Raw genomic sequence first — 13,333 nt, forward strand, 5'->3', positions numbered from 1 at the left:
ATAAATCAGCTCAACTTAGGAGAGGTTTATCACTCTAACCAGCTTTTGGGAATAGCCCTAAATCTCCCGTAAGAGAAGCTTGAGCTACATGGAAATAAAACAAAGAACTGAGTTTATGAGGGGTATGAGAGAATCTTTCAAATATGAACTAAACAGGTGACAGAAATGCAAACAATTTGAGAAAGTGAGTCTGACAATATGCTCTCCAAATCCCACCAAGCTATCAAGAAGGCTCTTAAATAAGGATAGAAGGGAAATTTGATTTGGTCCATGTTTAAAGACAAACCTATCCAACGCACACTTTCTGAAACAGATGAACTGAAGTACAGCAGGCCTTAGAAATCTGCACTTCTCTGAATTTTGCAATGTGGTTCTCCAGGAAAGTAATGTTTACAGAAATGCATAGACAAGGGTACAGTAGCAAATGTTCATGAAAATAACATAAGAAAATGCATTGCATTAGGGGGAAATTGCTTTACAAAAACGTTTATATTAGGAAAAATTGCATAAAGTTGCTGTTGAATTTTCATTAAGCTTTTTTGCTTTTTGTAAAATAAATAAGTAAAATAAGTCACAAACTGACATGGAAGTGTGGAGATCTGAATTTAAGATTGGAAAAATGAGAAGCTGAGGGAAATAAAAACTGACAGATTGCTCATCCCAAATCTTAAACACTTGGATAGTCCAGCTAATAATAATATCATTACTACTAAAATATGATATAATTGCATTTATAATGCCTTCCTTGCAAGTTAGCATTTGTGATACTTTAAAGAATATGGGAACTTGACACTTGGTCCTCACTGGAGTTACTTGATATCACAAAGAGGCCTCTTAAATGGCTGAAATGGGAAGAGGCAGGAATAAATTAAAGCAGCATGAACAGTGCTCAGTACTAAATTCAGAAATGGAAAACTCAACTCTTATCAGCCAGGACAAATCTAGATGAACATAATTTTGGAGGCAGTGGTGCAGTTAGGTAATAACAGTCTCCGGACTTAATGGTCTCATGGGGGTGGAGATGTTCTCAGATAATTACTTGCATTACTTCACATACTTCAAAATGTGGAAATCCAGCCCAGCTGCATTTGACAGCCCTCCTGCTAATTCTCGTGTGCGGTGCTCCATACCTCTGCCCTGAAAGTCCTGCCACAATGCACACCTGCATGTTTGGGCAGCAGTTTTCCATCCTTGGCTACGGTTGGACTGGGACCATCTTGTTTTCCCTTAAAGCAAAGGGAAGGAAATTGGAGTATCTGGAGAAAGCGCATTCCACATAAAATTGTTTGCCACACCATTTTAAAGTGTGATGGCTGATGAAGAATTTTGTACGCTATACAAATAAGAGTCGTTGTCACTGTTAATAAATACCAATGGCAACAACATATTCAAATGTAATATCACAGTGCAAATAGCTATCAGTGCAAGACTTCAGGAACTGTAAAATCAAAATATGTCTTTATCAGGATCTTTATAAACAGCAGTGCAAGATTGAATCCAGTCAGTAACAGACTATCCCTTGAGTGACTATAGGCTTTAAACTACAATCCTATGCAGTGCTACTTGGGAGTAAGCTTTTGCTGCATATTCTTCAGGTTTGTCTCTCGAGAGGATACATTATTTAATAAGTAAAATTTAATAGCACCTAACACTATTTCTACATGGTTCTGTGCGTCTGTTTGACATTTCCTGTGTTCTTTTGTGGGGAGCTATAGCAACAGGCATGAAAAAGAAATTATTAAAATCACAACTTTTTTCATAAATAGATGCTTATTTAATTTAAAACAGATCTTCTAGCTGAATGTCTATAAGATTTTACAACTTGAATTATAACTTTCTGAAACCTGGAGTTTCTTCTGGAAATGATGGCAGGCGCAACAATGCCAAAATTGTGGGTAATTGTTGTGCAGTTTGAGAGGTCAGAATGGCACAGTTAATAGGGGTAAAGGTAAATATTCCTGACACCTATTCACCTAATCAGTGAGGGGGAAATGGTGAGGTAAATGATGCTTTAAATAGAAAAGTAGTATGTTTGTTGAGAGGCTCTTTATGTGGGCAAGGAGCAATAAAACACAAAAGGGACTTTTAAAAAGCGCAAAAAAATACTGAGGCCTCTTGGATAGTTCACAGAAAACATCAGCTCAATAAGCTGTAGAAGTCGATATGGCAAATGGAATATGACAAACTATTAGAAAAGAAATTCAGAATATATAGCATCACTGTACAAATTTGCAGCTGTGCAAACTGCAAATCCAGTACCAAGTTAGATTGTGGTTGTCTAAATTTAAAGGTATGTGACCCAAGCAAGCTGATTTGCATGTGTATAGTCTCAACACCACTGGATGTACTGGGGGGGGGGGCTCTTGTAAAAAAATCAGTCCCATGCCAACATCTTGTACACAAAAAAGCTAATACATCAAAGAGTAAAAGCTTATTTTAAACAACTAAGTACCACCACTTTTATGCTACATCCTTATGTACACTTGCTTCAAGACTAAGCCCATCAAAACAACTTATATTTACTTCTGAGCAAACATATGTAGGATTATGCTACTAAAGTACTATGAAAGGTACAAGAGTCATGTTTCTCTGGTAAAAATGCCACATAGGGTATGTTTGTAGATGTAAACGAGTTATAATTATGGATCACAGAAATCCATTATGAGTGGTGTCCAATTGGCTTCGCCCTGTCAATAGAAGGCAACAATCAATGGGAAAGTATGGCAGGCAATTTTCAGCAATTCCCCTTCACCCCTGCAACCCTCTATTTAAAAATGATTTCATCAAAGGTTCTTCTCAGAGGCAAGTGACATTAAATCCAGTACAGTCTTTAAACTAAGATCTCTTATACTGCTTTGTCCAAAGTAAACACAGACACTGCACATATAATTTCCTGCTTGTTCTTCTATAGATGTATATCCATGAAAAATGTTATCTATGTTACGAAAAAGGAGCAATGCTGCTGAGTGCTCCAGATGGCTGGAAAGCCAAACAGGATGTTGATGTTATGGGAGTGTACCGTGGGAACAAAGGACAGTCTATTCTGTGCTCTGAGCACCGGATGTTAGCTCAGAGTGTCACATGACCCTGTACCAGAAGTACATGGGTGGAGTTATTCCCTCTCTGCTGCTGATGTGAGAGGGTGCAGACATGTTTCCTCTGCACTGCTAGAAAGACAGAAATAAAGGCATGTAAAGACATTTCTGTCTGTCTCTTTCCCCTCCCTGGGGATGGCAGGGAATGGGGAGGAGTGGCTGTGTTCTTCTCACGTTTGAAGAAGGATCGGCCGATAGAGATCTGGCCTTGTCTTGCCGGGAGCCGAGACGGGGGAGATCAACAAGGAATCAAGCTGGGCACCTGGAGAGTGGCCAAATTCCTCTGATATGGCTTGATTACAACATATGGTAGCAGAGGATGGTTATCTGATCCATGGGAATCAGCATGAGAGGTGAGAGGTTGATGGATCGTGTGCCATCCTCTGCACCAAGGAAAGAAGATAACGTCTGCATTGCAGCCAGAAGCTGAACAGACGGCTGGACACCGAGAGGAGGTGTTTTCCAAGCATCGGAGCCCCAAAAAGGTATGCTGAATATCGGACTAAAAGTGTGAATGCAGAATGATTTATTCTCTGGTTCACGAAAAGCTGCGTTTGGAAATACAGCTCTGAGAGCTAGGCTTGCATACCAGAAATTTTTGTGGTTAGATAACGAAAGAGAAGTATGCACAGTTGCTAAGCAACGACGGTCAGTCGGCTTGGAAAGTTACTGACACCTGGGGCTGGCTCAGTCAGAGCCGGGAAAGCGAAGTTGTTTTGACTGTGAGACAGCTTGGAGATTGCCTGCCTGAGAGAGGCAGAAAGACAGCTCAAAAAGGAGCTTTTGGATTTTACTAGCTCGAGTGTGAGAGCTGAGACTTGGCTTCAAAATGGATGCCAAGAAGGGGGGGCCTTGCCTTACCCGCCTCCCCTCACTAATGACAATTATTCATCTTGGTCTGTAAAGATGAAGGCCCTGCTACAGAATCAGAGGATTTTTGGGGTGATTGAGAACCCCATCCCTCAAGCACCAACCCGAGGTTGGGAATCACAGAATGTGAAGGCCAGGACAGCTATAATTCTGTGTGTCTCGGATGATCAACTTGTGCATATTCAGGATTTGGAATATGCGTGTGAGATTTGGGAAACGCTGCGTAGAACACACCAGAGAGATGCTGGTTCTTCAGCGTTGTTGTATTTTGAGAAGCTGACCAATCTGAGGCTTTCGCCTGATGGAGATGTTCAAGCGCACCTGACGGAAATGAAATATCTGCGCCAACAGATGGTGGAACGCAATTTCCGTCTGCAGGAGGAAGTGTTTTGCTTCATGATGATAAACAGCTTAAATCGGACTTACAAAACGGTTGCCAGTCAGCTGGGTTCCCTTCCGGCGAATGAATTGACCGTGGAGAGGGTGTCTGCCGTTGTTTTGAATGAACACGACAGGCTTGCTGCACTGGAGGTGAAGGACAGGGGGAGGGAAGAACGGAGTTCTAATTCCCCCACTGATGTAGCTACTGGAGAGGATGCTGTAGCTTTGAACGCTGTCCGATGTTACAATTGCGGACAGGCTGGGCATCTTCAGCGGAGCTGCAAGAAGCCACGCCAGCCAAAAGGAGCGAAGGGCCGCTCAGCAAAGCCTGAGGCAGCAGGCAAAGGTCAAACCACGTCTTCGGTGAAACCTGCAAAGGCCCTGATGGCGAAAGGAACCACGCCAGATGTTGGAAATTCATTTGTGATCGATACGGGCTGTAATTTTCATATGTCCCCACACAAGGCGCTCTTTTCAACGTTTCAGAAGCAAAGCTTCGCTGTGGAACAAGCCAACGGTCAGAAGCTGGAAGCGACCGGGGTTGGAACTGTGTATCTTAAGAGTCTGAACCTGACTATACGCAATGTTTACTTAGTTCCTGAATTGAAGTTCAATCTGCTGAGTGTTTCGCAGATTGCAAAGAAAGGACTGAAACTGTCCTATGATGCTGAGAGCTGCAAGATCTTCAAAGATGGAGAGTTGTATCTTTCTGCCAGAGAGAAAGGTGGACTGTATTTGTTGACTTTTAAGCAAAGTGATTACATGGAATGTAATTCTGAGTCTAACTTGATTTCTCTTGCAGGTGTGACCAAAACGAGCGCCAAGAAGGTGGCCAGGGTCGACAGAGCGTTTCAGCGGGTGTATGCTGATGTGATTGGTCCTCTAGAACCATCTAGAGGCAATGCAAGATTTTATCTTGTGTGTGTGGATCATTTCTCTAACTTTGTCTGGGTTTATGTGTTAAAGAGGCCACAGGAAGCCTTGGAAAGGTTTCAGGAGTTTTGTGACAAGGTTAGAAATGTGCATGATGCTAACATTGATTGTCTTTTGACAGATGAGAAGCAGATTTTTCTTTTACAGGATTTCCAGAGGTTCCTGCACAAGAAAGGGATAAGACACAAGGTTGCTGTTTCAGCGGAAGCGTGGAACAGGGGTGTCTGTGTACGGGTGAACAAAGAATTGCAAACGGGGATGAATGCGCAATTGCTTAGTTCACATCTGCCACATGAGTTCTGGGCGGAGTCACTCATGTCGTATTGTCATGCATGGGTGAGAAAGGTTTCGAAAGAGTTGGGAAGTTCTCCTTTTGAGAAACTGTTCCAGAGAAAACCTTCTGTTGCCCATTTCAAGGTTTTTGGGTCTCATGTGAGGACAGAAGCTCCAGGTGGAGTAAAGAATGCCAGAGGCATTTTTGTGGGGTATGAAAAGGGTCTCTACAGAGTAATTTTGTCTGAATCTGGTCAGGTGATTCTCACAAAATTTCTAGAGAGTGTTCCTGAACAGGAGAGAGTGATAGTACACATGTTTCCCACAGAGGACGATTCAGATGATGATGATGATTTCACAGAGTACAGTGGTACTGAGAGTGACAGTGATAGCTCAGACAGCTCTGTTGTCACAGTCATTGAGAGGAAATCTCACACAATGGATAGACCTTCACAAGTGAAGGATGAACCACTGTTTACTGTTGGAACTGGTTCTCCTAAGAGTCCTGAGACAGAACCAGTGAGCAGAGAGGATCAGCACCTCTTACGCAGGTCTGAGAGAGTCACAAAGGGTGAACCACCCAAAAGGTACTCAGAAGAGTTTGCTAACTTAGCTGTTGCATGTGTTGCTGTTGTACACAACCGAGGACAGGTTGGAGCTGTGTCTAAGTCAGAGACAAAGACACAACAGAGAGTTGCTAGCCAAGGTAATGCAGATGCACTCATTCCTTGGAAGCCAGACAACCAGAGAGGTACACTGGGGAAACCAGTGGCGGGTAGTTCCAAGGGTGGAACTGAAACAACAGGGGAGTGTTATGTGTATAACAACTGTTTGTTTTCTTCTCTGGATCACGCTTTGCTTGCCGCAACACGCATTGATTCTTTTGGGGGAGGTTGTTACGAAAAAGGAGCAATGCTGCTGAGTGCTCCAGATGGCTGGAAAGCCAAACAGGATGTTGATGTTATGGGAGTGTACCGTGGGAACAAAGGACAGTCTATTCTGTGCTCTGAGCACCGGATGTTAGCTCAGAGTGTCACATGACCCTGTACCAGAAGTACATGGGTGGAGTTATTCCCTCTCTGCTGCTGATGTGAGAGGGTGCAGACATGTTTCCTCTGCACTGCTAGAAAGACAGAAATAAAGGCATGTAAAGACATTTCTGTCTGTCTCTTTCCCCTCCCTGGGGATGGCAGGGAATGGGGAGGAGTGGCTGTGTTCTTCTCACGTTTGAAGAAGGATCGGCCGATAGAGATCTGGCCTTGTCTTGCCGGGAGCCGAGACGGGGGAGATCAACAAGGAATCAAGCCGGGCACCTGGAGAGTGGCCAAATTCCTCTGATATGGCTTGATTACAACAATCTAGCCTACAGTTTCAATTTCTATAATTCAGCAGTACTAACTGTGCCTTATCCAATAAATACTTATTGCTCTTATTTTTGGTATGAGTCCCTTTGCTCAGTAACGTGTTGTTGAAATTTGGTTCATTTAATATGCAGTTTCCTACATTGCAAAGCTAACGACAACAGCTACCAATGTTCATTCCTGTGTGAACAAAATTGTGGATGTACAAATGTCATTGCAAATTCATGTTTAATTGGTATTTAAAAGTACCTGCTGTAAAAGTGATGTGTAATTCCCCCTTGAATAAAATCAATCAGTAGGGACTAACTTTATTCAAATGTCCAGGCACTCATTAAGAATTTGCTGTACAGTTTTCAGTAGTAAGCCTCTTTGTGATTAATAGGGCTTGCTCCCAGATAAGTAGGTACAGGATAGAAGCTTATTCTTCTTTTTAGGATTGGTATTAGGGAAAACAAGGCTTTTGTGCCTTTAAAAGCTCTATTTCCAAAATCAGGACCACCAGGACATAGCTAACCTACCATGGTAAATATAAAGTTGTTTGGGGACAGCGGGTGAAAAATTGGCAATAACTATATCTGAAACTTTCAGTTGTGTCATTATCCCTGGCAGCCATTTTGTTATGCCATGCTGGGGTTACCACATGTCAGGGAAATCCCAGACATGACCTCTTTTGGGAGGGCAACCTGGCTACTCAAGAGATTTTTTTCATTTTTAACCAAAAGGGGTTTGTTTGTTTGTTTTTAAAAAATGTGTGCAGGCAGCTCGGGCTTGAGAGCAGTGGCTGGGCTCTGACTCTGTATCGGCTCTGTTTTTTTGGTTTTTTTACTTTTTTGGGCACCGGTGTCTTGGGTTTAGGCTTGGGCTTGGGCTCTGTATTGGGCTCTGGTGGCTCCAGTTGTGGGGGGGTTGTGGGAGGGCGACTTGGGTTCAGGCTCTGGCTTGGGAGCAGGTGGTTGGGCTCTGGCTCCATATCATGGTCTGGCGTGGGTGGGTGATCACACAAAAAAAATTCAACAAGTTAGGGGCTCGATAACTGTCTGGATTTTTACGTGTTCAGACCCAGAGACCTCCCCCCTAAATAAATTCACACTTGACTCAAATTCTAGTTGGTTTTTGGCAGAATTTAGGCCACAACTTTATTGATTATAGAAAGTGAGTGGTTGCATAGGCTCCGGTTCGACCAGCTCCCTGCACCCTTGCAGGTAGCAGTGACCGAGGGCTCCAGCATAGGTCAGCCAAGAATGAACACCCGGATAGGCAGAAAGCCGGGAACAGACTATGTCCGCCACCCAGTTATCCCCCTGGACTCAGGCACGGGCACAACCCCCTCTCAGGGGTTGACCAAACCATTTGAGTCCCTGGATTCCTTTAACAGAATACCCTTCACATAGGGATGGTGAGAGTGTTCTCCCATCCCTGTCACCTGAAGCAGAGCCTATCCGCAACCTTACAAATTCTGACAATTTGCTACGCAGCAGGCGAAACCCAAATGGCAACAGGCAATCAGCCAAATGGGGGAAATTCCTGCCGTGCCCCTGTCCCAATGACAGATGACACACAACGGCATAGCAAGGTCAAGCGCAAAAGCCCTAAAAGTAGGGAGAGGTGTTCCGAATGCACGCACCAAAAAAGGAAGTTCTGGGTCACGTGCATGGGTATATATAGGTCCCTTGATCCGTTTGGACTGTGCCCCATTGGCCAGATTGAACCCAACATTGAGGGACCTACCAATCGGGTGTTGTGGCTGACCAATCTTACCCACCCACAACACAAGAGGTCAGTCTCCAGGTCTCACCGCAACACGTGCCCTCTTTGAGGGAGGACACGATTTACTTCTTGAAATATGGCAACCCTATCATGCCTCCATGACAGCCATTTTGTGACTGACTCCCTTTCTCACAATGTACCACCAGGTCCAAAATGGTTGGCAACCCCTGAAATAAACTTATAAATCAATAGAAAGCATAATTGAATGCACTACAAGCAATAACATTAACAACAACACTAACTGATGACAACCCAAAACAGATTGCTATGCTACATAGAGGGATGGACAGCTCTTTTTCTGGTCTATATTTTTACACATGATTCCATTATTTGCTACTTCCAGATTAATCTGCATTAAAAACAACAGCCCTCAAACTACTTTGAAACCCAAATTAAAATGAATTGTGAAGTGTGCATTCTTTCCAAATATATATTCAAATGTGTGTTTTCTCTCAAAATAAAGTTTTAAATTCATCTTTTGATACATTTAGACTGCTGACAACTGTTCTTCAACATTAGCTCAATTAGCTAAGTGCCAATTGACACATTATTCTGAGATGTGTAAATCAGGTAATTTCATATGGGAATTTGCAAAGGCCAGATTCTGCATGTGTTGTGAGCTAAGTGAGTATCTCTCGTTGTTTGATAAATGGGATATAAACTCTCCCTTGAGATTGTGAAATTCAGTTTATTGAAGCCTGGGCTTATTGGACAATCACCATCAAACATTTTCTCCAAGCTGGCCTTACTTTCTGAAGAATCTATACAGAGTCTCAAATTAAAGATAGCAATGAAGTGGGCAAGAGACTAATGTGAATGGATGTTACTTTTGTTTTTCACAGAATTTCTACTGTCTCTGGCAATACAGTTGCCCCTTGCATTTCCTAATATATAATTAACATTGAGACCATTTTTGCAAAAAATTACACAACTCTTGGAAATAACTCTCTTTCTTTCTCTATATACCCATCTCTAAAGTTTTGCAGATTCTGACTGCATCAGGGATTCCCCCCCCCCATCAGCGGCTACTGAGATTTCACAGCAATAAGAAAGTCTTGGCAACATTGCAGATTTCGAAGGCATTTTCTCACATGGTCTACTGTTCCTTCTCATGTGTCACTCCACTCTTTATCCCTATATACTGGTAGATATTATCACTAAATCCAGGTGGTTTTATCTCCCAAATGTCTCTAAAATCTTCCATTTCCTCTTCATTCTCACCACAAAAAATATAAAACTTGTCAAGTCCATCATCCTCTTCATCCTTGATTACTGCGACCTCATTTTCTTCAGGCTCCAGCTGATACCCTCAACATTCAGTTTTACCACTAATCTGTTGTGAAAATAATCCTCCATTAAGATAGTGCTCTGACATTCCCAAAATTGTCATCTCTGCTGGCTCCCCGTTGCCTGCTAACATCTGATGTAAGCTTCTCATATTATCCTTAATGGTTTTATGAGCTGACCCCTTTCCTGCTCCTCTCCGCTTTTCACCTTTCATTCCTACCTTCTCAGCTCATCTAAGCTCCTCATCAAGATCTTCTCTCTTTTTTTTCTCCTTTTCACCTATGAGCTTCTTATGTGCTTTCCTCCTCTTTGTCGGTCCTCAAAAAATACTGTTGAAATACTACTGAAAATACACAGGGAACAGTTCCTGTGCATGTGTATATCTAACCAATATGGTAAGTTTCCCATTGCAAAAGAGATTAGAAATATGTCTGTTATGGAGCACAAGAATACAACGTGATTCCTTGGGGAAATCTTTTTGTGGAGAGACACAAGCCAATTCTTAAACCCAATTCTTAGAAGGCTCGGAACAAGTAGGGTCAAAGTTGATATAGTCTATTGAAATGGCTCATCAGGCTAGTAATAGTGGAGCTGCATGTAGATTGGATATTAGGGCAACACCCACCCAGACAGGAAGCACCTATCAGAAAGTGCTTTTGCCATGGGCCAGCAGTCGGCTTCACCTGCTGAGCAGCAGCCTGAAGGAGCAGAAAGTGAAGTGCCTCCACCTGCTGCTAATCAGTCTTCTTGCTCTTGATGAGAACCAGCTAGCTCCAGCTTTCTTAAGCAGGGTTTCCAACCTCAGTCAGTTGCTGGAAACAACATTTGTCATTCCAGGCCAAACCTTGCTGCTTCTTGCTTCTTGTGATCTTGGCTCCTCAGGTTTTTTTTTGACCCCCGGATCGTCTGGCTACATGAACTGAGATATTCCTGACCTTAGGACTGGACTGAACCTTGTATCCCAGGTGTAGGCAAACTCGGCCCTCCAAATGTTTTCAGACTACAATTCCCATCTTCCCTGACCACTGGTCCTGTTAGCTAGGGATGATGGGAGTTGTAGTCCCAAAACATCTGGAGGACTGAGTTTGCCTATACCTGTTGTATACAGACTCTGCCTCCAGGTGAATACCCCCTGAGACTCGGCTGGTTGGCTGGCTTCTCCCTCCATTGAGCTCTGCTGTGGCTGGCTGCACAGGGCTACAACAGCTTTCATCCCAGAAGTAGAGCTTATTACAAAGAACAACTTCATGTCCTCTAAACTTCCTGGTAAAGTTGAGTCATTTCACTTCACATTTATTTGCTTCTGCAAGTTCCAGACAATCAAGCAAAGCAGGGACGGGAAACTTGGTGCAGAATGATGTCATGTCACATGAGTCACTATAGTCCCATCCTAGATCCCTCACTTGATGAGGAAGAGTTGGGATGAGCACGCTAACTTCATCCTCCCAGGCTGTCTTCATCACCCATCCTGAGGTGTGTTGGGGGGGCAGGTTATGTTCTGTAGATTGGAGGCTGCTTACCTGTGTAGGTTCCCTTTTCAATTTAGGACCATGGAAGATCATGGTTCTAAAATGTGGAAGAAGCTTACACAAGCAGAAAGGCTCCCAACTTTAGAGGTCCCCACCATGGTGAGAAATTTATAATGTCTCAAGGTTTATGTTATGAGAGGGGAAAGGGAAGGTGAGATGTGAAGTTGCTGTTTTCAGCATCCTTCATAACCACACCCATGTACAGTTGAGATATTATGGTTGGGAAGATATTTCACACAATACTTTACACTATTGCCATAATAACTCCCAACAACAACCTTTCTGGTTCTTGGGGAAATAAGAATAGTTCCCAGCTGCATGATGTGAGGACACATTAGTGCCTTGAGGGGGGTAGTGGAAGAGAATTAAGTGCATGACAGCATGCCTAGCACCTGCTCAGTTGTGTGCTGTGGTGCAGAGGGACAACAGTGTGCCACCAGCAGAAGCCGTCCCATCTTCTGGCTAAATAATTCAACCCTGGGTAACATGGCAGGAGTTGCAACCTCAGCAAATGGAAATAGAAATGGCTTCTCTCCACTCTATGCCTGCAGACTACACTGTAGTCTGATGCAGGCAATGAGAGTTTCGCCTTCATAGAAAGAAAGCTGAATTTAAAAACGGAGGGAAATGTGCTTGCGGCCTCCAGCCTACCAAGTAGGTGTGGAAAGCGGAAACACTGTTTTCATATTACTTTCTAATTTTCTCTTGCAAAGAGAGATTTCCTGTCACTGTGGCTCTTGCCTGCTGTTACAGAGTTGGCAAACTTCCACATGTAGTGACAGAATGGCTGCAGTTGTGAGATGTGCTTTGTCTCGCATAGCCTTTCAGAACATCTTTTTTCAGAAAAACAGTAGTGCCCTCCCAAATGGGCTCCTGTCTTCCATAAACGTAGGAGAGAAAGTCATGTAGATGGATCTGAGAGGCCTGAATTCTGTGATGACCAGATGGATATGGCTCTCAGAGATCCAGAAGGAAGAACTCTTTCACCTCATCAGGGAAAACTAACTAGGGATAAGTCAGGTTTAGGGGCATAAACTATGGATGTTAGAGGAGAAAGTGACCCAGCGGATGGAGCCAAGCTTACCAAGACAAGCTGTTAGGTGAAGAGAGCACAGGTGTGGTATTTCAGGGTCTGCCTACCACACCTCACATTCTGCTGCCTGAGGTGCAGATAGCACTGGCAGGCTGTTAGAAGACAGAGCTGTATGTACCATGTAGACCATAGATGCCCCATAAACTAGCCTCCTGCCTTCAGGTGCAATGGAAGGTGAGGTCCGGTAAACAGTGCTGAAAGCCTCCAAAGTCTAAAGCCTGACCTGCCATCAGGACGGGAGCTTCCAGCAGTTCTTTTGGAGTTATAACTAGTGTGGTTTTCACAATGCAAAGTCACCCATGACTGTGAAGCTGGTCCACGCCTAGCACCACACTCAGTTGCTGCCTATCCTCAAAAGAAAAAGTTGTGTGGTTCTATTCTTGGGAACTGTGCACTCCCTGATAATATCATTTATTGACTTCATACACTATTTTCACTTTCGGGTTTTTTTTTTAAATCCAACGCAGTACAGAAAAATTCTGCATGTAGGAAAAAATAGTGTGTGTGTGTGTGTGTGTGTGTGTGTGTGTGTGTGTGTAGACACTCAAGTAATCCTAAAAGTTCTAAGCATTTCTTTTCCACACATCATCTTACCTTGAGCACTGCATGTTTTTGCAGCTGAGTTCCAGTGAAATCAAGGGTACTATAAGATAGCAGCAGCAGCAGCAAGGTCCTTTTCCCGCCATAAACAAGTGGGATAGAAATATATTTTCAATGATAGTAATAATAGAATACAAAATTTGA

This window comes from Podarcis filfolensis (genome assembly GCF_964270895.1).
Source record: "Podarcis filfolensis genome assembly, chromosome: 6".
NCBI lineage: Eukaryota > Metazoa > Chordata > Lepidosauria > Squamata > Lacertidae > Podarcis > Podarcis filfolensis.